Genomic DNA, 27,900 nt, shown 5'->3' with positions numbered 1-27,900 from the left:
CAAAGAAAGCCATCTCCAGTGAGCCCAAGCTCCTGCTCAATCGGCCATCCCTCGCATCAGTCTCCGGAGCCACGTGCGCGCCATACTGGCTGCCCTCGCATCAGCCTCCAGAGCCATGTGCGTGCCACACTGGCTGCCCTCGCATCAGTCTCCAAAGCCACGTGCGCGCCACACTGGCGGCCCTCGCATCAGTCTCCGGAGCCATGTGTGCGCCACACTGGCTGCCCTTGCATCAGTCTCCGGGGCCATGTGCACGCCATACTGGCTGCCGGTGTCGCTGAAGACAATGGGCTTCATTACACGGAAGGCAGAGGACCATGGTGCTATTAGCACCTTAGTCCATGCCGGTAAAATACCGGCACCGCCTTGGTGGATAGGGGAATTACCGCCCCATTCCAAGGTTGGCGGGGTGGTAATTCCCCCTTCCACCACTGCCCTTCCCCATTCCCATTTTTGCCCCATAGGGCATAATGGGAATGGGGAAGGTGCTAATTACGGCACCGCAATTTTGTGGTGTCGTAATTAGCACCAAGGTCCCTTAGCGGGTTGGTTTTTAACGCCTGCAAAAAGCAGGCGTTAAAGCACCAACCCGCTAAGGGACCTCGTAGTAAGGCGGTAATGGTTAACGGTCACCGTTACCATTAACGGTGACCGTTAACCATTACCGCCTTCCGTGTAATGAGGCCCAATATGTTATGTTATCTCATGAGCACTGAGCATGCTGCTGCACTAAACAGAACCAAACCACAGCACTGATAGGACATTGCAAGACCGCGTGGCCCCATGATTGATTTATCAAGAATTGGAAAAGACCTGCAGGCTGTGCTGCTGCAACAATGTTATCTTTTCGGGACAAAGGCAGCCCCGGTGATGACAACCAAGTGACTCATCACACATGAAGCTGAGGCTTGTTCTCGCCGAGACGCGGAATAAACGTCACGTGATTGTCAGTTATCAGGCAGTGACCATGATGGAGTTATCGGGCTGCAGGCAAAGGCAGTGGGCCTCATTCCGAGTTTGGAGGTAACCACGCCGCTATTTGCGGCATGGCTGCCTCCAAACTCGTTCCGATTCCGCCCTGGTGAATGGAGCAATTACCGGTCCATTCCAAGGATGGCGGGACCGGTAATTCCCCATTCACCAGGGCCCTTCCCCATTCCCATTGAGCCCCAATAGGGCTCAATGGGAATGGGGAAGGCGCTAATAACGGTACTGTAAATAACGGTACCGTTATTAGCTCTAAAGTCCCTTTGGGGGTCCCGTACTTAACGCCTGCTAAAAGCAGGCGTTAAGGAAGGACCCGCAAAGGGAACTTGTAGTAGGGCGGTAAGGGATTAACGGCACCGGTCTCGTTACCGGTGACCGTTAACCCTTACCGCCCTACTTGTAATGAGGCCCAATGTCACATGGGATGGAAGAACAGAATTGAACAGGCAATACTTGGAGCTGAGAGGAAATGCAATGTTTACATGGAACTGACAAAATGTATCTTACAGTTCTATGTGTGATTCTCAGGGGAGTTGCTAGGTCTGGAAAAGACCCGGGGCTAAGCTGATGTCAGAACTGTTGGGACTGGGGGCTAAGTAGTCTTTTGGCTGTAGCTCCTGAGATTCTATCCGGGGCTACAACCAAAAGATCAGGGGCTATAGCCCCCTTAGCCCCCCCTAGCAACGCCCCTGGTGATTCTCATTGTGTAAAACCCTATAAAAGACACAAGAAGTCTAGGTTTTGGGGCAATATTCTCAAAACGGGGATACTCTGCCGGTTTCCCTGTCTGTTCCTCTACAGTGGTATAGTATTGAAGGATGGAGCTGACTCTGTTGCTGCTTCCATGTTTATCATATGTGGATATTTACGTGGTTTCACACCAGCAATAAAAAGGATTCTATTTAAGGCACACCCCATTGTCCAAAAATCAATCTTTGGAGCTTCTCCATCATTTATTTCGAGCAGGCGTTTGCATTACTCCCATCTGCATTATTTTGGGCAGTGGGCACCAATCAGGCATGGAAGGACCAGATGCAGCTTCTTCTAGAGGTTGGCCAAACCCCCCAGGCACATCATTGGATTTCTCTGCTTGGCAGTGTTTCTAGAAATCCGGCATGATCTGGGAGGAATTATACATGTGTGTCTCATTCGCCTGGGATGACAGGTTAGCAGTTCAGGGATCATGCATGTCACGATATATTATGCAGCACAAGCAAGTCAGGGACCTTCTTCCCCTGCACAGGGTGTGTGCACAATTAAACCGCTTGTTATTTTTACAATTCCCAAAGGGCTTTCAATGAGGCCTCCAACCTGTTTCGCACCCAGCCTCTACCAGCACCCTTTGTCCCAATAGACCAAGAACCAGGCCGGTGTGCTGTCAATGAACATTCCATTAATTTATTCTTTTAATATTCAATCAGAACAAAATATGACAGCAGCCACTATTGAGGTGGCAACACAATGCACAGGTTTCTAGATCATCACCAGATTGTGATAGACTGCAATGCCACACCAAATTTTTGTTGTGAAAAGCACTGCCAACTGAGTTCCCGCAACTGATGGTAGGAAGGTTAAGCGCTCCCCCTGTTACAATGGAAAACTGGGTTTTTCAATGATTCAATACTACTACCATGGGACAGAGCACAAGAGTTTTTTGGGCTGCTTACACTAGAAAACAAATAGGGCTTCAAAACAGGCTAACTAGCACACATAGGAAATCCGATTTTTACACAGGTAGCATGTACTACGAGAGCGAGTGACCCCTGACCGGTCCATAGAGTCAGAGCTTGCTCTGTAGTACTTTTAGACGAGATAGCTGCACCTTGAGGTGGATGGGGTGTAGGATTTCTTACTCCAACACCAATCATTAAGGACAACTCAATGGTTTGGCAAAGAGGAGTCAGTTTAATGACAAGTACAGAAAACAGGGAAACATGGAAATCAACAGTGATGCGATAGTCTGTCTTGCTTCAACTCCCAATGACTTCATGCAAACAGTAACAGTTATACCCAAAATTCGTCATCATTGACGTGTAACATTCAAATGTTTGTCATGCAATTCTATTGGTTGGAAAATATCTGTATATGGTAACAAAGTGAGCGGATTGGATAAACACTATCAGGTGGGCATCTAAACATGATAGAGGAAGAAGGATTGAGTAGGAAAATCACTTTTAAAGGAGGAAGAGTATGTTTTGGAAAATCACAATGAATTTGACTGGAGCTGGAAATGACACCCACGCCTTCAACAATGAGAAAGGCACATAGGAAACCACGGTTTTTAGTGAAAATGACAGGGACAACTCACAGGGATGTTTTGGGCAAAGAGATTCTCACAGGGGGACAACAGTTTGGGTTTATTATGCCAGATGCAAAGTAGGGATTTGTTTTTAGACACACAATTTACACATGGACAATTTGGTTTTAGCTCATAATTGGAATAATTCTTTTGAGGCAACATTTTAATGACTATAACAATTAAATAAACTCACTGGCCGCAAGATGGTTGGTTTCAAATTGCAACAATCTTTCTCTGTGAATTTCAATGGGGAATTTGTTGATTTACTGAGCAAAATACTATGGAAATAATTTACTTAACAATGCAGACAAACAACAGACTTTTCAGGGGAAAGAGAACTATGATCAACAGATACACAAGGGATGATTTTGTTCCATAGGAAAAATGACTTAAATGCACAGAGGAACACAGTACTTGTCAAGGGGAGTGTTACCAAATTGCACAGACAAATAAAAATACTTTAAATAGCAAAATGACTACATTTCACAAACAGATAGAATAGAGGATGTTTCCTTATGGACACTCTAGGCTAGTGCTTATATAGATAGGACTTGTTTAATCTATGGCTGTGGAGATCTATGCGTGCAGAAGAAAAGGATTCTATAGTCATCAATGGCGCTAGAGCTCTACTGCAAGGACCATCAACGGGGTCAATCAAGGCCTCCTACTCCAGGATTAGGCCCAATTTCTGCAAGTATAGCTCCAGATTTACTGCCAGCTGCACAGCTTGGATTTTGTAGCAAGAATCTCCAGTTGGGGAGAAGTAACCTATTTATAAGCCAAATGACATCACAGCTGTGTCATTCTCATCGCACAACTGATTGGGCAATGGTCAAGGGTTCCCTCTCCCTCCCTAAACCGATAGGCGCAGAGAAAGAAGGCATGATTTGAGCAGTCAGGGGAGGATACCCCATCAATCATTTGACACGGGCAGAGGGTTGGATCTGGCCTTTGTACCTAGAAATCTCATATTTTGACAAATACCCTTTCTCATCAAATTACTCCATAGATGCCAGCATATTCAGACATTACATTTTTTTGTGAATCGCATAAACCTTGTTTGATGACTGTACGACATATTGGTGCGAAGCTACAGTTTTCCCTCATTTCTGCCCAAACTATGTTACTGAAAAATTGGGCATTCAATGGGCAGAATACCTATCACCTGTTACACATTTCCTCAAAATGTTATGATCGTCATATTTACGCAGAGATCATAATCAATTTTCTCTTATAACATTTCTTATGTTGGGGTCATCAAACCATTTTTGGTTGATCAGATGCAGCTTGCGGGCAGCTTTCCAGAAATCCGCACATGAATGTTCTGACATAGATATTGGGGATATTACATAAAGAAAAACATATCTTCCCATTGTGCGCAATGGGATATCAACCCCCCCCCCCCATATGGGGCTGTGATGTCACAAGGGTTGCTGTTCCTGCTTCAAAAGGATGATTGCCAGCCACAGCGGAGTGTATGAATGTAAAACTTGGAAAGCAGAGAATTCCTCAGCCCATCTCCTTGGCAATGGGGTTTGGACACAGCCAGGATTACACCTCAGAAGCCCACAGCATAAATGAAACTGATATTATGGCATTTCCCCCACTGCAAGCATTTTCTTGAATCAACTATTAGAGTGGCACAATTTCCATATGTAAAAACCCTTGCACGATGGTTGCCTGCAATCATTGATTATAGAAAGGCAACATAATGGGCCTCATTACGACCCGGGCGGTAAGGGATTACCGGTACCGGTAAGGACACCGGTACTGGTAATCCCTTACCGCCCTACTAAGAGTTCCCTTTGCGGGTCCTCCCTTAACGCCTAGTTTTACCAGGTGTTAAGGACAGGACCCGCAAAGGGACCTTAGAGCTAATAACGGTAAAGCAATTTGTGGTACCGTTATTAGCGTTTTCCCCATTCCCATTGAGCCCTATGCGGGCTCAAATGGGAATGGGGAAGGGCCCTGGTGAATGGGGAATTACTGCCCCCGCCTACCTTGGAATGGGGTCGTATTAGCTCCATTCACCAGGGCGGAGTCGGTAAGGATTTGGAGACAGCCATGGCGCTATTAGCGCGATGGCTACCTACAACCTCGTAATGACCCCCCACTGTATTTTACAAGACTTAAGCTGAACATGTGGACACTTCAAGCGTTGACATGTAAAGCACAATTGCCATTTTACTGCAGTTTTCGCCCTTCCTTCTGTGGCAGTTTCACATTACTCCATGTGGTTTTGTGAATTATTTATTTCATGATGGGTTTATGATGCACAAACTTACAGTTCTTTGAATGCATTCCTGCACATATTTTGAAGAGCAGGTCATTTATTGGAAATGAGAGGGAGAAACTGATAATGGGCCTCAATATAACCCTGGCGCTCCCGTAATGAAGGGGGCCAGTACGGGACAGGCCCCCTTCATTACGGGAGCGCCGATTATGAGGTTCCCTTTGTGGGACCCGGATCAAACGTCTGGTAAAATCAGACATCTTTTCCAGATCCCGCGAGGGGAAGAGGGAGGTAATAACGGGCCACTTGTAATGTGCCAGTTATTACCTCCCTCCCCATTCCCATTGAGCCCTATGGGGGCTCAAGTGGGAATGGGGAATGGTTCCTGCAAGGAGGAATTACCTGGTCCTCCTACGTCGGAATGACCCGGTAAGTTCCCATTGCAGGAACCCGGTAATGGAGCCCGGTTTGGAGGCAGCCATGGTGCTAACAGCACCATGGCTGCCTCCAAACACGTAATGAGGCCCAATCATTCTTGTTACAGTAACAACCCCAGCCTGTTGTGCATGCTTGCACACATTTTAGCCCTTTCATTTACATGCTGCAAGTCGCCGTTTTTGCCAAAATGGTTTCAGCCTCTCTGGATCTTTCGCAAAAGTGTCATGAGGTCTTCCCCTCATGTGTAACAAAGAATACTCTTAGATGCCTAATGTTGCTCCTTCATGTTTGGGCAAGGGCCTCATTTTACATGTACTCCAACGCCAGCCTTTTGCTGTTGGGCATATCTCCCCCTCTGACTCCAGCCTGTAGTTATGGCATTTTAGGGCTATTTCACCCCACATGCAAGACTGGGGGAAATGGTATCAGAAAGGGGGTGCTAAGTGGGAGTGACTTAATGTTGGACACTCTCTCAGGATAATAATTTGTGAGGGCAAACACCAATTGGCCTGCTTAGGTGGATATGTTTATATGTAGAGACTTAATTGCTTGACAAGAGGTAATGTAATGTGATGAAGGTGGTTGTCAATAACGCCCTTTTGCCACTGTTGGTGGCCTTGCTGGGTGTGACTCTGTAAGAAAACATTGGGTGGGACTCATTAGAGGGACAGTGGGAAAGGCCTGTTGTGTTGATGGGTGTAGGCCAGAAGTACTTTGCCTGCTTTCTATAGGTTTGGCCGAGAAACCTGAGAGCTGATAGACTACAGCGCTTTGGGTCTGGTTAGCTACTGATATTGGAGAGTGCGATAGGGCTAAAGTGGAGAACTTGGGCGTGGCTCAGTTAGTGTTGATGTGCTAATGGTTAGCCCTGTGATGGCCTTTGTGGGGGCTCTGTCTGTGTAGTATAAATTGGTGGGAGATCTCAGAAGGGAGTGGGATAGTTGGAGGAATGTGAAGGTAGGCCAAACAAGACAAAACAACCTGCAAACCTGCGCTCCTTCCCCTGGCCATTTTCAGACATGTCCCATTTCTCAAGCTCCCTGTTTCAAGATCCCAGCCCCCATTTGTACTATTTAGTCTTGGGTCATGGAGGTCACACTCTAATTGTGAGCTGGTCAGGGGTCCCAAGTCATTAAACGTAGTCTTTGAACTCCACTTTGAAATGAGGGTCCTCCCTCATTCTGCTCCAGCGTTCCAGCACTCCACCCAATGCCGAGATCCCTATATTTCCAGGCGCTGGGAAGTGTAGAAAAGCAAATGGATACACCCTCTGTAATGGCTCCATCTAGAGCATGCGCAGAGACACAACAACACAAGGAGACACTATCCCAGCCATGTTTCCTCCAGGGAGCAGGGGGACAAATGTCTCTTAGAAGAAAAGTCTATCAGTAAGGCTGCACACAAAGCTGTCAGGGAACAGTGTTCCCCAAAATTAAAGAGACGCACTGGTTCACCCATCGGCGAGCGAGGGAGTCAATTGCAATAGCTTTCTCCAGCTCTGGACCATGGAGGAAATGGACCATTCTGGGAAACCCTGTTCTGGAGCACAGCTTATTAACTTACCGTTCTAGATACTTAGGGATAGTGTCAGTGCACATTGACTTAGATATTTCAACCTGATAGAAAGGACACTGCCTCAAGGTACCTCAGGGAAAGGTTATCCAGTCTGCCAAAGCATCAAAGAACTGCGGAAGTGATCAGTACCTTGATAGGTACCCGTGGCTCCCCATGAATGGTTTTCCCCAAGTCATGCTGAGCCCTTGAGCAAGAGTTCGGGAAGAGTTTGAGGTGCCCAATTCTACAGAACCAATCTGGAGAAGATTCCTAAAGAGGTCTTCTAGGCTCTTTCCAGAGTCCGTTGGTAGTTGACCAGGTAGGTAAAGATCAGGGCGGTTCAGTTTCGCTCGACATACTCATTGGTCTACTACACTAACAGCGGCAATGCCCTGCAGTGTTCCTTTCTCTTCTCATTGTTCCAGGTCCCAGTCGTTTGGCAGTGGAGTTTATTGTTTTATCCCAATCTCCTTTCTCCCCACCACCCCCCGGGATCTGTGACTAATGCAGGCCTTTAAGTAGTGATCACGTGCAGAGGCATTGCTGAGGGGCGATAGCCCCGGTCTTTAGGTTGTAGCCCCAGATAGCAGCTCAGGAGTAACAGCCAAAAGGCTAGTGAGCCCCGAGTCCCGTCCGTCCCGACATTAGTGTAGCCCAGATCTTTTCCAGACCCTGCATTATTACATGTCACTTGCGAACTAGCCGGCCTCGGCAACTCTTGAGACCATCGCCTTGCATGTGACTTCCCCTAACCCAGCCTTACAAGCCTTTCACAGATAAAGACATACCCTAATTGGGCTGGTTTCCTAAGAGGAAAGTCTACATGTTGCTGAGCAACCTTGATACATTATCAGTCGGTGAGCCGTCCCGACTGCTCTGTACGCGCGGCCTACAGCTGAAGACCTTCGCTCAGTGAAGATGTGCAGGGCTGCCTTCTTTTGTAATACTTTGTGAAAGGACTAAATTGGAAAGAGCAAGGATTCTGTTCTTCTAACCATGCATGACATGGCTCACCAGCGTAATTCCACCGTGTCGTTATTGACAGGCGGCAACTGCCACAGCGGCATGACCTGGTATCTCTATCCCCAGGATGTGTTTTGCGCCTGTCCTTGCTTTGTTTGGACAGTCTTGTCTCACATGGAATTCTTCTGTTTAAGTGGTCATTGATCCACCAGAGGCATCACTATTTATTTCTTGTCTTTTGACTGAACCATCGTCGCGGAATCGCGCTCCGCTGCGCTTGATTGGAAGCGGTGCATCGTTAAGCGCGCGTGTCTTCATAAGGGCGTTAAGAGCAAAGGCAGAGTAAAGCCAGAGACTAAGCAGGGCCTCTAGGGGCTTCAATGGGGGGACACGCAGTCCTACCTTTTTAAGTTGACATCTTTGAATGGTTAACATTGGGTGGCCAACTCTCCACAATCATTTGGCAGAAGACAAATCTGTGTGGCATCAATAGCGCCACCCAACTAGTGAAAAGGGCATTAAAGAGCACCACCCTTGCTGGCTTTCTATGTATTTACATTTTAATAAGAGGGAGTTATTATTCATCTCAATCTTCCCTTTCATGTGTAAAATACAATGTACAGAACATTGGGCCTCATTCCGAGTATGGCGGTAAGGGATACCGGTCACCGTTAACGAGACCGGTGCCGGTAATCCCTTACCGCCACATTCCGAGTTCCCTTTGCGCCCTCGTCCTTAACGCCTGCTTTTAGCAGGCGTTAGGGACGAGGGCGCAAAGGGGCTTTTTAGCCAATAACGGTGACCGTAAAGTACGGTCACCGTTATTTGCAATTTCCCCATTCCCATTGAGTCCTATGGGGGCTCATTTGGGAATGGGGAAGAGCCCTGGGGAATGGGAAATTACCGCCCTGGTCAACTTGGAATAGGGCGGTAATTTCCCATTCCACCAGGGCGGTGCCCGTACGGGTCCGGTGCCGACCAAGGCGCTACTACCGCCATTGGTTAGCGCCGGACTCAGAATGAGGCCCATTATGTTGACAATTGTTTTTCCACATGTGTTTGTGTGACAATAAAGACACAATATGAATACAAACCTGCCCCATCCAATGCTTTATTGACTGTGTCATAATAATGTGTCTTTTGTTTCCTGTGTCCTTTTACATCCACGGGCTAAATCTCCCCCAACCTTTAAGGCAGAATTCCTCCATTATGAATAAGGCTGTACACAGAGGGTGGTAGCAATCGGTGGCTACACTAATTGTGTGTGCCAAACCTGTGAGATTAGTATGCAAACTATGGGCCTCATTCCGACCCTGGCGTTAACGGTTGACGCCATTATCATTCCGACTCCGCCATGGTGAATGGCGGAATTACCGCCCCATTCCAAGGTTGGCGGGGTCGGTAATTCCCCATTCACCATGGGCCCTTCCCCATTCCCATTTTTGCCCCATAGGGCTCAATGGGAATGGGGAAGGTGCTAATTACGGCACCGTAAATTACGGTGCCGTAATTAGCTCCAAGGTCCCTTTGCGGGTTGGTTTTTTAACGCCTGCAAAAAGCAGGTGTTAAGATCCAACCCGCAAAGGGAACTCGGAATAGGGCGGTAAGGGTTTAACGGCACCGGTCTCGTTACCGGTGACCGTTAACCCTTACCGCCCGACTCGGAATGAGGCCCCATGTTTCAAAGGCAAGTAATCGCTGTATTAAGAATTATGTCTACATCTCAGTAAGAAAGCCTACATGGGGAATGCACACACATTCCAGGCTGCTGTGCCTTTTCCTAGACTAACTGAAAAGAGTATGCTCAGATAACCCAATAGCCCACACACTCTTCACGAGGCGGTGGTCAGACGGTTAAAGGGTTACAAACAATTGCCTGGCCTTTTGTAGAGCCATGGGGCAGGCATTTGAAAGGCAGCGCCATCATGCTCGTACCTGGCTGTAATGGGCAAGAGCTGGAAAATGGTCTGGGCACCTAGGCACATGATGCCAGTCCCTGGCAAATGACTTTCATGCCTGTACACAAGGCAAAACGGATTATTTGGCCAAGGCTTGGAACGTTAAGCAGACTGGGCCTTTGGATAGCGTTAGACTGTTTGGGGAAGGAGTGACTGAAACAGAAGTGGTTTCAAATTGTGTGTTTTTTTGCTCTGGCATTTCAGGAGTGTTGTACAATAACATGGATGTGTTTCTCATACTTATCGGGTCCCACATATCAGACGATCTGTGCTTATGTGTTCTCTACCATTGCAGGCAAAACATCGGATGGATCACGTGGCCTCGGTGAAATATCACTTCCAGGCGCTGAGGGAGTTGAGAACTGTTTTCCAATGGGTGCTATCATCTGTCTGTTCTTATCCCAGTTGACATATATGGAAGCCCGGCTGAAAGAAATGACTGCTTCCCCATTAAATAACACACCGCCAGGCTGTGAAGCACTGTCACACTTAGAGAACTGCAGTTCAGCAGATAACTGGAAGGCTCAGCCAACCTAGACTCGACTCGCACGTGACCTGCAGAGGAGGAGTCCGAGACCCCCACACTCAATAACCCTCCTCCAGCAGTCCCATTAACATAGCAAGGTCATATCAAAGACTTTGCAATCTGGGACCCGCAAATTAAACATGGATCTCTGCAGCAGGTGTGTCAACCTGCTAAGCTATATTTCCCAAAGGGTCAGTGCCATAGGGCTAGGGTAGTGACCCTCACATGGAAGGTGTACTCGACTTATGACTGCCTCTGCCACAGCATCCAATATGGAAATAAAATTGATAAAACAATCTGTGCCTCTAAACAGGTCATGCCTGAGTCACCTGTCCGGCATGGGAGAATGCAGTTCATCGGCCTCATTACTAGTTGGGTGGTGCGGGTTAAATGCAGCAATATTACTCTGTACCGCAGCATTACCGCACCATCCACAATTGGCTATGAGCCGGAGGTAAATCTGCCAACTTTCTGCCCAATTTCAGTTGAATTACTGTGGCGGAATTACTGCTGAGGTAATTTCGTCGAAATCCTCCATTGACTCCAATGGACTAAAATAAATGGAGACTAACACCACCTTCCGCCACTTATAATCTGGTGGTCAATCTAGCCTGACCAAGTGGTGGTAATGGTGGTGGTATCTGGGTGGATATACCGGCCAGGTACCTCCAAACACGTAATGGGGCCCAAAGAAAGATGCATAGTTAAAACACTTTGATAGACGTTTGGTGGTATCTCGGTAGTCAATCGCCCCAGATACCACCAAATGGGACTATCGTTACTTCCATTTGGTCCAGCAGCATTACTGCTCGTTTAAAAGTGGCGTTCGGCTGTGTTAGTCCCCATTTATTTGAGTCCATTGATTCCGGCAGTAATTCCGGAACTGTAATTTTTCTTAAATTGGACAGAAAGTTGCGGGTTTAACTCCAGTTCATAGCTCGAGGTGACTCCTCCAAGGTTCCACCAAATTCATAGTTGTGCACTGCGGTAATGCGGGCGTATACGGTTATACCGCCACATTTATCTAACAACGCCCAACTCGTAATAAAGCCGATATGACTTAAACTCTTCCATCACATTGCAAACTTCTCACACTGGCCTCCATGGCGTATCAAACCTGCTCAAGCAAGTAAGACGGGGGTTCAGGTGTTCTCCCCATTCAATTCTTCTGCTATTTGCAAGAATGACACTAAATGCTGGTACTCGCCCATCAAATGTAGAGCCGTCCTTAGAAGTAAAGGTACTGGTACTGTCCCATAAGTGTAGCAGAACTGCTCAGGAGTATTAGTACTCCGGCATTTAAGGTAAGGGCCTGGTGTTTGGCCCGATTACGTGAGGCCTGATTCCATATTCTGCACCCTATGAAGTGTGCGGCAAAGCTTCAGTTCCACCTGGACACCTTAGAGCTGCTTCCGGGTCTGCAGCCTTTGCTTCTCCAGATGTTGAGACTACGCTTCCCATCAGCCCCAGTGAGCATAGTCAATGGTGAGGGATAATGGAAGTTATAGTGCAGAACATCTGGAGAGCCACAGATTGCAGACCCGTGATTTGTAGTCCCACCCATTTTTATACTTGACTACAGGATGTAGGAGGTTTTGTTGTATGTATGTATGGGACCGCAAACGCATGGCCACACACTTGGTGGCGGTGCTGCACCTCGCCGCACCTTGGCATCCGATTAACATCCTGACTCCCGTCTGTCTGAAGTCGCAGGTGTCCATTCAATGACTTTCCTTGTGCTCACTTGGTTTCTTCCCACGAGACAGAAGGCCGGCATCAGTCTTGGAGGACTCATCTCGTGTGTTGGACCGTGTCTGGTCCCTTTTGAGAGCAACGCCTCCACTGAGCGTGCCTCATATATATAGTCACTCACTCTTTTGAGACCTGCATTACAGTGCTATGAAGCTAGCATTTGGAGACATTGGGCACTATTGTAGCGACACGGAGCAATACTACATTACAAATTAAGTATCCCTGCTGAGAAGTGTTGTTGCTGTCCCAATGAGTATATGTCTGACCTGCTAAGAAGTGGAGGGCCATCAGCAGACACTCTTACCTATGACCTACAAAGATGAACACATTTTTTTTGGGCTTGCAACCCAACGTCTTTACATTTTACGTAGCACTTTGCAGTAGGTGCATCAACTAAGGAGCTAACTTTCCTAAGAGGCTTGTGCTGCTCTGTGAATTTCAGGGCCTGGCGCTGTCACATTTAGGTTGTATCCGTCTTATGGCTGGCTCCTACATAGCCCCACAGTTCTTTTTAAAGGCTATTCTATGTTAGAACATAGGTTATTCAGGAGCATGACAATGCACTTGAAAGGCAGATAAGGCTGGAACATTGAATGTCGCGTGTAAGGCACATGAGAGTGAGGAGGGTTAGGGGCACTGTGGGCACTATTGCTTGAAGTCTCCCAGATCAAGCTTGCTGCTCTAACAGGTATAGGATTCACTCCGGAGTGTAAGTCAAGATGAAAACACATAGCTGCCCATCAGTGCTTCTTACATTTGTCTGTCCATCGGCCCAAAAAGATTGGCGCTAGAATTTCTGTCCTCTCGACAAGATCATTAACTTCTCTACCAGGACTTTCTTTGCACTCCCTCACTTCACACCTACTTCCTCGCGCCATCACCAGCCTGGGTGGCTGGGGATGAGAAACAGGGCCAGATTTAAATGTCTTCTCCTGGTTCACAAATCTATCCACGGTAAAGCACCAATGTATCTATTCTCCTATATCCCACTCTAGCATCCTTCTTGTAATCTCTACTTTGCCTCATCGACTAACCCTGTGGCTCCTCACCCTCCCTGTGCTTCCTCTCGCTACTGCTCCTTCGCCCTCATTGCTCCACTTGCATGGGATTCTCTTCCCCCAGACATTCAAGAAACAGTCCACACGGATGTGTTCAAAACCAAACTAAAATTCTACTTTCCTGTCTCCAAGATACCCTCTAAACCTCCCTCTCATCTGGCTACTAGCTAACATGTTCCCCTCACATCTAACATGCCTCTGTGCCTCACTTCCTCTGTCTCCACTCTAGCACTTTGCCCATCATGCTCACATCCCCAGCACAGCTGGCTGCATGCCCTACCTGCACTTAAAAATGTCCAATGTTGGTTGTCCTTAATCTTTGTGTGTCCACTTATGTATAGTCCCTGGTGACTGTTCCATTCACTCCCCTCCACCACCTGGTTAGAATGTCCCTCAAGCGCACCCCATTATAAAAAGCTCACTGCTTCCCTTCAAATCTGATTTCTTATCTAGTGTACATTCTTTTTTTGTGAACAAAAGAGCATTGTTCCTCCTGAATAAATAAATTAATTAATTAATTAATTAGCAATCATTTGGCAGAAGCTGTTGTTCCCCAGTCTCCTTTTGTGGCCACTTTGCCATTCAGGGGGTAATTCATAGAATCCAGCGCACAAGTGGCGCACGCGGCTGGCGCACAGTGTGCGCGTGCGAATCCCTGCGCCAGCCGCGTGCGCTAAAATCCAATTCCGTGCACAGCGTATTCATGGATTCCAGCCACCAAAACCAGCCGTGGCGCACAGTGGCGCAGCGACCCTGCAGCAGCGCCAGTTACGCCCCCAAGAACGCCTCTTGCGCAGGGAAAAGCCATCAATATACCCAATCCAGCGCAAAGGGCTGCGCTAACCCTGTACCAGCACAGCAAGCGGGCTACGTGTATCACTGGGGTGCGCGGGAAGTACCTCACGCGATTCCATCAGGGTACGTGTATTTCGGGGTGCGCGTGAAGTTCCACACGCGATTGGGCCCGTGCGAGCAGGGTACGCATATCTCAGGGGTACGCAAGGGTAACCCTACACGTGGGCCCGTGCGAGCAGGGTACGCGTATCTCAGGGGTACGCAAGGGTAACCCTACACGTAAGGGTACGTGTATTCCAGGGGTGCGCGGGAAGTTCCACACGCGATTCCATCAGGGTACGTGTATTTCGGGGTGCGCGTGAAGTTCCACACGCGATATCAGCAGGGTACGTGTATTTCAGGGTGCAGGGGAAGTTACACACGCGATTTCCGCAGGGTACGTGTATTTCAGGGGTGCGCGTGAAGTTCCACATGCTATTTCAGCAGGGTATGTGTATTTCAGGGTGCAGAGGAAGTTACACACGCGATTGGGCCCGTGCGAGCAGGGTACGTGCATTCCAGGGGTGCGTGGGAAGTTCCACACGCGATTCCATCAGGGTACGTGTATTTCAGGGGTGCGCGGGAATTTCCACACGCGAAATCAGCAGGGTACGCGTATCTCAGGGGTGCGCGGGAAGTGCCACACGCGATTCCATCAGGGTACGTGTATTTCAGGGTGCGGGGGAAGTTTCACATGCGAAATCAGCAGGGTACGTGTATTCCAGGGGTGCGCGGGAAGTTCCACACGCGATTCCATCAGGGTACGTGTATTTCAGGGGTGCGTGGGAATTTCCACACGCGATTGGGCCCGTGCGAGCAGGGTACGCGTATCTCAGGGGTGCGCGGGAAGTTCCACACGCGATTCCATCAGGGTACGTGTATTTCGGGGTGCGGGGGAAGTCTCACACGCGAAATCAGCAGGGTACGTGTATTCCAGGGGTGCACGGGAAGTTCCACACGCGATTCCATCAGGGTACGTGTATTTCAGGGGTGCACGGGAATTTCCACACGCGATTGGGCCCGTGCGAGCAGGGTACGCGTATCTCAGGGGTGCGCGGGAAGTTCCACACGCGATTCCATCAGGGTACGTGTATTTCGGGGTGCGGGGGAAGTCTCACACGCGAAATCAGCAGGGTACGTGTATTCCAGGGGTGCGCGGGAAGTTCCACACGCGATTCCATCAGGGTACGTGTATTTCGGGGTGCGCGTGCAGTTCCACACGCGATATCAGCAGGGTACGTGTATTTCAGGGTGCAGGGGAAGTTACACACACGATTTCCGCAGGGTACGTGTATTTCAGGGGTGCGCGTGAAGTTCCACACGCGATTTCAGCAGATACGTGTATTTCAGGGTGCAGGGGAAGTTACACACGCGATTGGGCCCGTGCGAGCAGGGTACGCGTATCTCAGGGGTGCGTGGGAAGTTCCACACGCGATTCCATCAGGGTACGTGTATTTCAGGGTGCGGGGGAAGTCTCACACGCGAAATCAGCAGGGTACGTGTATTCCAGGGGTGCGCGGGAAGTTCCACACGCAATTCCATCAGGGTACGTGTATTTCAGGGGTGCGCGGGAATTTCCACACGCGATTGGGCCCGTGCGAGCAGGGTCCGCGTATCTCAGGGGTGCGCGGGAAGTTCCACACGCGATTCCATCAGGGTACGTGTATTTCGGGGTGCGGGGGAAGTCTCACACGCGAAATCAGCAGGGTACGTGTATTCCAGGGGTGCGCGGGAAGTTCCACACGCGATTCCATCAGGGTACGTGTATTTCAGGGGTGCGCGGGAATTTCCACACGCGATTGGGCCCGTGCGAGCAGGGTCCGCGTATCTCAGGGGTGCGCGGGAAGTTCCACACGCGATTCCATCAGGGTACGTGTATTTCAGGGTGCGCGTGAAGTTCCACACGCGATATCAGCAGGGTACGTGTATTTCAGGGTGCAGGGGAAGTTACACACGCGATTTCCGCAGGGTATGTGTATTTCAGGGGTGCGCGTGAAGTTCCACACGCGATTTCAGCAGGGTACGTGTATTTCAGGGTGCAGGGGAAGTTACACACGCGATTTCCACAGGGTACGTGTATTTCAGGGGTGCGCGTGAAGTTCCACACGCGATTTCAGCAGGGTACGTGTATTTCAGGGTGCAGGGGAAGTTACACACGCGATTTCCGCAGGGTACGTGTATTTCAGGGGTGCGCGTGAAGTTCCACACGCGATTTCAGCAGGGTACGTGTATTCCAGGGGTGCGCGGGAAGTTCCACACGCGATTTCGGCAGGGTACGTGTATTTCAGGGGTGCGCGTGAAGTTCCACACGCGATTTCAGCAGGGTACGTGTATTTCAGGGTGCAGAGGAAGTTACACACGCGATTTCCGCAGGGTACGTGTATTTCGGGGTGCGCGTGAAGTTCCACACGCGATATCAGCAGGGTACGTGTATTTCAGGTTGCAGGGGAAGTTACACACGCGATTTCCGCAGGGTACGTGTATTTCAGGGGTGCGCGTGAAGTTCCACATGCGATTTCAGCAGGGTACGTGTATTCCAGGGGTGCGCGGGAAGTTCCACACGCGATTCCATCAGGGTACGTGTATTTCGGGGTGCGCGTGAAGTTCCACATGCGATATCAGCAGGGTACGTGTATTTCAGAGTGCAGGGGAAGTTACACACGCGATTTCCGCAGGGTACGCGTATTTCAGGGGTGCGCGTGAAGTTCCACACGCGATTTCAGCAGAGAACGTGTATTTCAGGGGTGCGCGGGGAGCACCACACGTGAATTGCACGTGTGGGTCCTCCCAGGTGTTCCCTCTACACCCTCCACGGCCCCTGCAGGTGGCTCACACCACAGGGGCCTACCCTGCACATGTCCTGCAGGCACCCCATCCACCATGGCCATGCCCCCCAGCCAACCCACATGTCAACTTGCACTACTGCCCACCAACCATGTCCCCCTGCACCCCCAGCCACCAGGGGCACCCTCCACAGGCCCCCACCCATGTCTCCCACCACCCCCACCCCCAGCCACCAGGGGCAGCCTCCACCAGGCCCCCACCCATGTCTCCCAGCACCCCCACCCCCCAGCAGTGCAGGGGCACCCACCACCAGGCCCCCACCCATGTCTCCCAGCACCCCCACCCCCCAGCACTGTGGGGCACCTGCCAGCAGGCCCCCACCCATGTCCAACTAATGTTCTCCACCCCCCCACCCCCCAGCACTGTGGGGCACTTGCCAGCAGGCCCCCACCCATGTCCAACTCATGTTCCCCACCCCTCCACCCCCCCAGCACTGTGGGGCACCTGCCAGCAGGCCCCCACCCATGTCTCCCACCACCCCCACCCCCCAGCACTGTGGGGCACCCACCACCAGGCCCCCACCCATGTCCCATCCATGCCCCCCTGCCAAAAGGCCCAACCAACTATCACATCCACCCACATATCAAAGGCAATGACATGTTACACACCCAATGTAAATAATGCAAATGAACACATGTCTGTCACACACAATGGCTGCAAGTGAATGTTAAAACACACAACATGACATGCATGAAAGCAATGAGATGATACGACAGATTGATGGATGAAAATAAAAATGTATTTAAAATCAACTTGAATGGAAATGAAATGAGAAAAACCACAAAGCAAAACAACCAAAAGAAGGAGAATGTCCAAGGAAAAAAATCAAAAACACACAGCACAATCCAAAAAAATGGTGTCCAAAGTCACAGTCAGAAAAGTAATGCAAGTGTAAATGATAAACAAAAACCATTGCTCCATGGCGATGAAAAAAATCCAAAAAATAGAAAAATCCATTGAAGAACTATTTACAAGATAATCCCGGGTCCATGAGCCCAACCAAATGAAACCTAACTATGACAACTAACTAAAAACTGAACTACATACAAAAATGTGGCGCATTGTCCAATCGCAACCAAATAAAGAATATAAATAAAGGAAACCTAACACTAACTATATAACTATATACAAAGGCGGCGGGCAAGTCCAGCGGCTCACTCCGTGGTGTTCCGGGCCAGGGCATCATCGAACTCCTGTTCGATGTCCCGGAGGCGGTCCTGTTCCATGGCCCCGTGGGTCCACAGGGACGACGCCGTCTCCTCCTCCAACCCCCTGCAGATTTCCTTGAGGCACTCGGCCCGCCTCAGGGCCCTCCGCATGGAGTTCTCCGCCCTGACCATCGTGCCTCTTCCGCCGCCGCCGCTCCGCACCTATCTGCTGGCCCAACTGCTGCCACACGGAAGACACTTCCCGTCCTGGGTCCTCCTGCCCTCCGGCCGATGCCTGCCCCTCCGATGTTGATGGCCCCGAGCCATGATGCCTCCCACGTTGACTCCGCTGCTGCCTCCGACGCCACTGCCTCTGCCAGCACGGCGGCATCCAGGCTGATGGAATCCACCGACGCCGTCGTGCACGTGCCCTGCCTGATGATGCCGGCACATCCTCCATCTGCTGGGGTACAGTTGCTGTGGTGTCCACCCCTGCTGGACCTCTGACTCCCGACTGTGGCAGGGATGGGATCCCCACCGAGCTGGCTGCATTGGTCAGGGCAGGTCCACAGGGGCCCTGGTGGCATCTGGGCCGGAAGACGGCAAGGAGAACGACTGGCGTATAGTCTCCACAGAGGAGGAGAGGGCCGCCAGATTGGCCGACACATGCAGGAAACCCCCGAACATGGACGATCCCAATTGGGCCACGTCGGCACGGTGCTCTTCGTGATGACGTGCGTGCTCCTCCTGGGAAGCACGCACGGCATCACGAATCACAGCCGTGCGCATCGCGACCCCAATCAGGACCTTCTCCATATGGCCAGGGGTCCCCTCGTCCGCAGGTGGAGGGTAGTCAGATGACATGGACATCCCCTCTACCTGCGGACGGGCCTGGGACGGGGCATCCCTGCTGGTGCATGGTGGTGCACCCACAGGGTCAGGGACAGCGACATGCACAGGCCCCTCCATGGTGACCTGTGCTGCCTCCTGCCCCTGCCCCTGGACTGCACCACTTGCACCAGCAGGGATGCCCCCACCAGGCCCCATGTGCGCCTCAGTGGCGGCCTCCTCCTCCTCTGTGGAAACCACCAACCTGGATGGCTCCTCACCGTCTTCCGCCGTAGCAGGCCCCTGTGGGGGCTCACCCACCCCTTCCGCTGCAGCCGTGGGGGCATCCCCGCCGCCTTGCTCCACAGCGCCGTCTCCGCCCTCTTCTTCACTAGCCGCTGCGTAGAGGGAGACATAGAACACAAGCATCAGGGTACTGTACAATGGTCCCCTAGACAGGAAGCAATAGCAGATGAGTGCCACTGTCAAAGTACACTTCCATCATGTCCCTCCACAACACATGTGTCAGTCCAGGCAAAACACACACAGTGACAGTCATGGTGCATGCCATGGACATTTCCATACATGTCCAATGGACTCTCGAAACATACAATGTAATGGTACTCACATGCATCATGGGTCATGCCTATCACATGCACACACTTCACCTCAGTCACATCCATCTGGCCCCGTACACCCCAATCACAGTGGATACAAGGATGACTAGGCTGCATCAGTGAATCTGTACATTGTCACAGACATGTGTCATGCATCCATGGCATTCACAAGTCACAGACACGCAGGTCAGGCACACAGACATGGATACCATATATGTACCTGGCATCAGCACCCATCCCTCACCCCCACCCATGTCCAGGAACAGAGACTGCCATGCTCTCATGTGTACAATCTGCATAGGGCTCCCCATGTCGCATTTAAACACATGCAACAACCGTGCAGTTCACACATTACTGGTCGCACATGCATTACCATGATGTCCCTGCACACATACATGCGTACATGGCCTATGTCACACATACAGGCAAGTATCAGATAACCAGCACACTGCAACATGCCCTGTCTCACACAGCAATGCTTGGCCACTTACCGCTCAACTCCAGACGGGTCTCCCTCTCAAGGACCTGGGCGTGGAGCGCTGAGTGTACGCTTTCCAGGACCCTCATCTGGATGGAACTCATGCGGCCCCGGCCCCCCTCCACGAGGCGCCGGGCCTTTATGAGGGTCCTGGACCTCAAGTCTTCCCAGCGCTTCTTGACCTTCTGGATGGTGCGGGTTGCCACCCCCTCCGCGTTGATGGCAACCACACAGTCGGCCCAGATCCTCTCCCGCCCTTCCTTGTTGGCGCGGGACGATCCGAAGAGGGCATCATACTGCCCCAGGACTTGCTCCACCAGGACACCAACTTCGGTGGCAGTGAAGCTGGTGCCCCTCTGCCCCTCTGGCCGGGGGTTGCCACTGGTGCCAGATGTGGATGTGCCCGACATGGCAACCCCAGGGGCAGGAGTGGGTGGGCAACTGGGTCCTGGGGCTGGGCTGTGGAGCGATGTTATCTGAGTCGGGAGTCTTCTGTTCCAGCAGGGGTGGACACAGCAACTGGACCCCTGCAGATGGCTGATGTGCAGGCACCAAATGGCAGGGCACGGTGGCAGCAGGCAGGCAGGCAGGCAGGCAGCAGCAGATGGCACGTGGGAGGCTGCTCGGGGCACTGGGGGGCAGTAATTCGGCCTTCTGGGCAGGAGCGTGGTCTTCCGTGTGTTTTCGCGTGGCCAGCTTGATACGGAGTGATTTGGCATGTGAAAATCCTGCAAGTCAGCTTGAAAATCGAGGAAAGGCCCTTAGCGCAAAAGCGCGTCAGCACGCGTACGCGATTTCATTGGACCAAAGGCCCTTACAGCGTAAGCGCGTCTGTGACGTTTTGCGCACGGGCGTTGCCCTGGCAGGGCTTGGAGATCCTGCGTGCCTTTACACTGTTCTGTACGTGCTTTTCGTGCGGTGCTTGTGTTTTCCATCCGTTGGGGTTCACACGCTATTACTTCACAGGGGGTGTTGGCTACGCGTTCTTCTACACGCAAGGCAGATGGTGAGTGGTAGCCTGCACCCCCAGGCCCGATCACGTGAAGAAGTTCACGCGAACCCCTGAAATACCCTGAAATACACGTAGCCCGCTCCCCCAGGCCCGATCGCGTGAAGAAGTTCACGCGAACCCCTGAAATACACGTAGCCCGCTCCCCCAGGCCCGATTGCGTGAAAATGTTCACCCGATCGCGTGAAAATGTTCACGCGAACCCCTGAAATACACGTAGCCCGCTCCCCCAGGCCCGATCGCGTGAAAATGTTCACGCGAACCCCTGAAATACACGTAGCCCGCTCCCCCAGGCCCGATCGCGTGAAAATGTTCACGCGAACCCCTGAAATACACGTAGCCCGCTCCCCCAGGCCCGATCGCCTGAAAATGTTCACGCAAACCTCTGAAATACACGTAGCCCGCTCCCCCAGGCCAGATCGCGTGTGTGACTTCCCGCGAACCCCCGGAATACACGTACCCCGCTCAATCGCGTGTGTAACTTCCCGCGCAACCCCGAAATACACATGCCCCGCTCGCACAGGCATAATTGCTGTATGTTGCCACTTTTGTAATGCGCAGGGACGCTACCGCCTGCCTTCGTGTGGCGGACGTGTTTCGGCTTGTGCGTGTCTTTCGCTGTGCGTGGCTTTGCCCTATTCGTTTCCATGAATACGTGTGGTTCGGGTGCGTGTGGGCGTTCCGTCTGCTTCCCTGCAGTACATCCCCAGTTACGCCCTTGTTTTCGCGAGTTGTTCCCCATTCCACGCGTTACGCCCCGTGTCCCGCCCACTTTCTAGTGTATGCGCCGAGGTTGTGCGCTTTCACTGTGCGCGTCGCGCACGTCTTTCGGGATGTTGCAGTGACGTGTGCGCCATGCACGGGTTTGGCGCACATCCCGAGGAAAACACGCGCAGGGACTTCCATGAATCGCACGCGCACTGTTTTTTTGCGCTTGCGCCTGCTTGCGCCTCCTTGCGCCTGCTTGCGCGAAGATTTTCGGCGCACGTTTGTTCCATGAATCGGCCCCTCAGTGTTTTTTCAACCAACCAATGTTCCAAGAAAAGGAACTCCTCAATAGCACCCTTATTCTCTGCTATCCTTCTGACCTTTCTCCATAAATCCATGGGGGATGGGGGGAGGAGGTGGGGGGGGGTGCGTCCCTGCATTCCCCGTTCCAGTGCCCCTGATCTAAACTGACCTACAGATGGACTGTTGTTGCTTTGGAAAACCTTATAAATTAATGTTGCTTCTGGTCACAAATCCGAAAATCCAGTATCTGGCTAGAGATTTAAATCACAGTGTGGTAATACAAAGGTATAGTTGATACATTCATGTACTCGTATAACCGTTGTGGACCATCAATTCCTTTGCCTGGATCCTGGAGTCTGTTTATTTCTGGCACTGAAAGAAAATGAATAGTGGCTTTGTCCAGAAAGGAACAAGGCAACTCGCTGAAGTAGGTCTAGACAGTTCAGAAGCATGGGATGGCACTCAGCAGGAAAAAAAGCGAATTCATGCCCTAGTTTAGGTGCAGAGCCTTCCCAATGAAACACATCAATCCACCAGTGTAGTCTAGGTTGCCATCTAAATGTGTAGTAAGAAGCTTTTTTTCTAATTTTTGCAAATATTAAAAATTACTTGAAGCTGTACAAGCAGCCGCCGGAGGATTCAGATAAGCATTGGAAGAACTGAGCAATTAAATCATAGAAGTAGAAAAGGGACTCCTGGGATGAAGAGAAATCTTGTCGCTGGCGCCATCGCGCCCTCAATTGCTAATGCATCGTGTCGCTGATCTCTTTAAAGGAGAGCCAAGTGTTAGATTTCTGTCAGTGAAACCCCACAGTTACATGGACGATGAGTGCCCAATTACAATGATGTAATGGTGTGATGCAACCGATTCGGTCACCATGCCCACCAGCCGCGCCCTCAGAGCCCTCTCGCGGGGCCAATTAGTGGCGCTCTCATTTCCAAATGTTGCAGCATCTCCTTCATTCAGAGAAAGCGCAGTTAATTAGCAGACGGTCTCAGCTGTTGTCGCGGTGGTAGGTGAAGCCTTTGGGATGGGCTTGTTTGCGGAGAGTGCGGTCGTAGCTTGTAGCCATCCTTCTGGGAGTGCTTAATCGCTGTCACTGCCACCAACATCTTATTTTGTCTACACTTCTGTGCTAATGCCTAGGTCTGTGGTTTTGAATGAGGGCACAGCCAAATGCCACACTTGAATATTCTAAAATGGCCGCTCGCTATTGCCAATGGATTCCTGGAAATTTCCATTTTTATAAAGATTGTTTTGCACCGCAGAGTATTGCGGTTCCCATTTTCTGGGGAGCGAAATACAGAAATGTGCCTTAAAATGAATGACGTTCAGCTCAATTCGCATGATTAGATGTTCTGGTTGTTTCCAAAGCCAGGAGCCGCACGTCCCTGTCATTGTTCTTCTTTTTCAATGTATTTGGGACTCATTACGAGTTTGGCTACATGGGAAGAAATGGCTGTAAGGTGATTCGTACAGAATTACCACCACTTCACAGCAAAGATTCGGCACCACTGAATTCTGGGTTATGAATGAAGGACAATCCTCCACTTTACTTCCAAAAAAGCGGCAGAACAACTGCAACGGAGTAACTGCTCATGATATGTCTTCCAGAATCTCACTGGTGTCCTATGGAATCCAAACATGGGGACTAACTCTGGGGTTACCGCATCCGGAATCCCACAGTAACTCTGCAGAACCAAGTGGCGGTAAAAGTAAATGAGTTTGTCAGCAATTCCAGGAGAATTCCCAGAAAACTATTAGTGAGGCTCATTGTGTGGTGGGCCGAATCAAGGGTATTCGTCCTTTTCTCCCCAATTCGTCCTTTCTCCTCAAGCCCTGTTAAGGGTGGGGGGGCAAAGACTCCCACTACTGTGACAAACTCCCTATAAATAGGACATTCTCTGCCTGCATGAGTATTTGACCAAATGTTGCTACTTCTGTTTTGAATGCTACTGCGTGTAATCCACCCACTAGTAACATTTCCTCAATTGCTTTAGTTTCAGGTAATGTTGGATCCCTCCTGAATTTCACAGTCAAAAAGGAAGGACTCATCCCTTTGGTTTCTTGGGACCAACTTAAAATCAAGAGAAACTTTGAATCGAGGAGAGAGAACTGTATGCAGGGGAGAGCCTCTGAGATAGGTACGTCCTCAAGGGACAGAACGCTGTGGAGCTGCGGAGCCAGCGGCAGCCTGAGAGCAAGAGAACACCCAAGGAGAACACTGGAAACCCGGTGCAGTAATCAGTGGAGCAACCGCTGTTGGGACGGAATCACAGATACCATCCAGCTTGGTGGCATAACCACAAAGAGGAAGCCGTGGTGGACCCAGGGGCTACTAAACAACACCAAGATTAGTCAAACCTGGAGGAACGAAACCTTCTATCTGTCGACGTGTACAGAACCTATGGAAGTGAACAGACGCCAAAAGCGAGTTAGCGATAGACTCGAGCGAATTCGAATCCGCCATATCCCGGTGCCAAGCTCTGTGAACCAGATCAACTTAAGAGAAGGTGCCCCCGGCGATTCAGGAGTAGAGGAGGCATCAGGGACTGAACAAACTGTATGAAACGAGTTACAAGACTGGTTACAGGAGCCTGCGAAACCCGATTTATAGGTCTTGGGGAAAGACCTTGAGAGTAATCTAATATGAAACTTAGAGAAGGCAGACCGCACCCTATGAGAGATACTGCGAGACAGTTAAACTTAAATGTGAAAGCTGCTTATGAGCACCTGAGAAGAGCTGAAGCACATTCTGGTATTTTTAGTTGATTATTTAAGGTGGTAGGGCCAATTAGAAGTAGGTTGGATGGAGGGCATTTTATTTGGAAGATGGATGAACACCCATAGTTTTGTTAGGTGGGGAATATCCCCTTTATAGGGAAAGTTAGGCATTATTGAATTATTGTTTAATAACATCCTTAAAACGTACCCTGTGCGTCAGACTCCATCTTCTGGTTCGCCACAGTGGGCACTTTTATTAATGTGTTTCATCGTCCCTTGCTCTCAATATTGCAAAGCTATCAAATGCAGCATTATTTCTGTCTTACAAGCAATGATAACACTGCTGTTCGATAGGAGGGACACTAGTGGACACTCACACCGGACCTGGATAGTTCTTTTTTTCGTGAATGACTTTGAAAAAACAGAGGGGGTGTGAATTTTTCCTTTAGCCTGACTTAGACTCCCTTCAGAGATGAGTTGAGAAGACAAGAATTCCAGACCATGAAGACCTGCTGGATGAGATTCAAATATCATGCAGCATCCATTTTGAGAAACAGGCTAGACTCATCATTTGCCACCAAGGACATTGGCAGCACTGAACAAACCCAATACTGATTGACTTGCTGTGCTACTATACATTTTGCTAATCAATTTTTCGAGACTGAAACAAACACTGTACTTTATTAGAGCCCTGACAAAGAGCAAGAGAAAGCACGAAACATTTTTACGCTCACATTCCTCGAGATTTACAATGTTCACTCATTTCTCGTTGGAACAAAATGCACGCTGGAGTGAAAAATACATTAACAAAATAATAATTGGACATGATCTGGAATTCTTTCTGTACGTGATCTTTTTTCCTTTGCCACATGCAGTGTATGGTAGGGAGAAGACTGGGACTGGATCAAGACACTTAACATTCAGTGAGTGCTAGGGCAGGAGTGCAGTCTGTTGTACACTATAGGGCTTTGGCTTTCAGAGCTGATGATGCTGGTGGGACCGCCACTACCTGTGGTAATTTTCTTCATACGGCCTGTCAAGGTGTACAAGGATTGGCTATGGATCCGGCTGCACTGGCCTTTGGGCACCATGAGCCCAGTGCATGTGAGGATTGGCCAGCCAGGGATTTTCCTCAGACAAGAAGCACGGATCACTGTGGGCCTCATCACGGGTTGGGCGGTATCCCAGCGCTAATAACGCTGTGATACCGCCGGGGATATTAGCGTTACCGCCAAACCCTGCAGCGCTATTAGCGCCGGTTCACAGGTTTGGCAGAAGAGTAATTCCCCATTCCCCATTGGGCCCAATGGGGAATTTTCAGCGTTACTACCGTCAGCGGCATTACTGTGTGGTAATAGCACTGAAAATCGGCAAATTCATGTCAAATTTACCCCCAGCTCACAAGTGGCGGTAAATCCTGCAAAACCTGTGATTTGGCGGACCCTTAAATGCAGTGGTAATAGCTTGGCTGCCGCATTTAAGGGTTACCGCCAAACTCGTGATGAGGCTGACAGTCTGGGATTTGACAGCAGCGGACACTGCAAGAAAGAGTGAATGTCCTGCTAATGGTTTCCTAAGAAGGCTGTCATGACTAATGCCCCCGCTGCTGTCTTTGCCTCTAATAATGTGCTATTTGTTGCCCCCTCTGGGATTGCCATTAACAACCCTCGCACAGTCAGTGAAGGATGCCCCTTACACTCTCCCAGCTGCAATATGTTTTCCTCACCGCCCGGTACGCTTACTAGTGGGATTTTTAACATTACCGGGACCTTTTCCTTTATTTTGCCGACAGCACTCTTAGTGAAAGGCAAATATTTGTCTATTCTTTCCAGTGCTCCCCACGGCAAATGCAGCTTGCTCCCCTTCACAAGAGGATTAAAAATGTGGCATTTGCCACCGACCTCGATTACAACATGAATCCATGGACGGAGTCCCTCACTAAGAGTTCGGTGGTAAGCAGATCAGAATACAGGATCCAGTTGTAGGCATATTGTGAAGTGCCTGCCCGTGTTATCAATTTACGGTTCTATGTGATGTTACCAAAGTTATTTTTACTGAATTAACTTTTACTGGGAAAAAAGTAATATCGAATGTATTTATTTTTTAATTGGGGATCACCCCCCAAACTTCACATTTCCCCTACATTTCTAACACCACAAAGACCACCCCACCCCTTACCCCCGCCCCATTTACATTTATTTTTTGATTTTTTTTCAGTAAAAAGTTCATTCAGTATTTCTTTTCCGGTAACATCACTGAATACCGCATTTACATCTGCTAGGGTGGCAAATTATCCCATCCATGACTGAGGGATAACAATGCCCTTGAGATAGCAGCTGTTCTGACAGGCCCATGCGGAAATAGACAAAGAAGGCTCACTAAGGACCCTTCTGGGCATCGTGCATTTATTTTAATTTTATTTATTTATTTATTTCTATAGCACCAAAGCCCACAGGCATCAGGGCGCGTGCATCCCAGGTCCTGACAATGGGGCCATCTAGGATTCCTATAGTTCACTCTCTGCGCGGGACATCTTCATAGGTTTGTCTCGTGAAATATAGAGCGTGCACGAACACACCCCTTCAACTAAAGGACACAAAGGCCCTCATTCCGAGTTTGGAGGTAACCACGTCACTAT

Source organism: Ambystoma mexicanum, chromosome 9, assembly GCF_040938575.1.
Source record: "Ambystoma mexicanum isolate Mex_15411 chromosome 9, UKY_AmexF1_1, whole genome shotgun sequence".
Lineage (NCBI taxonomy): Eukaryota > Metazoa > Chordata > Amphibia > Caudata > Ambystomatidae > Ambystoma > Ambystoma mexicanum.
Note: the sequence above shows the minus strand (reverse complement) of the source record.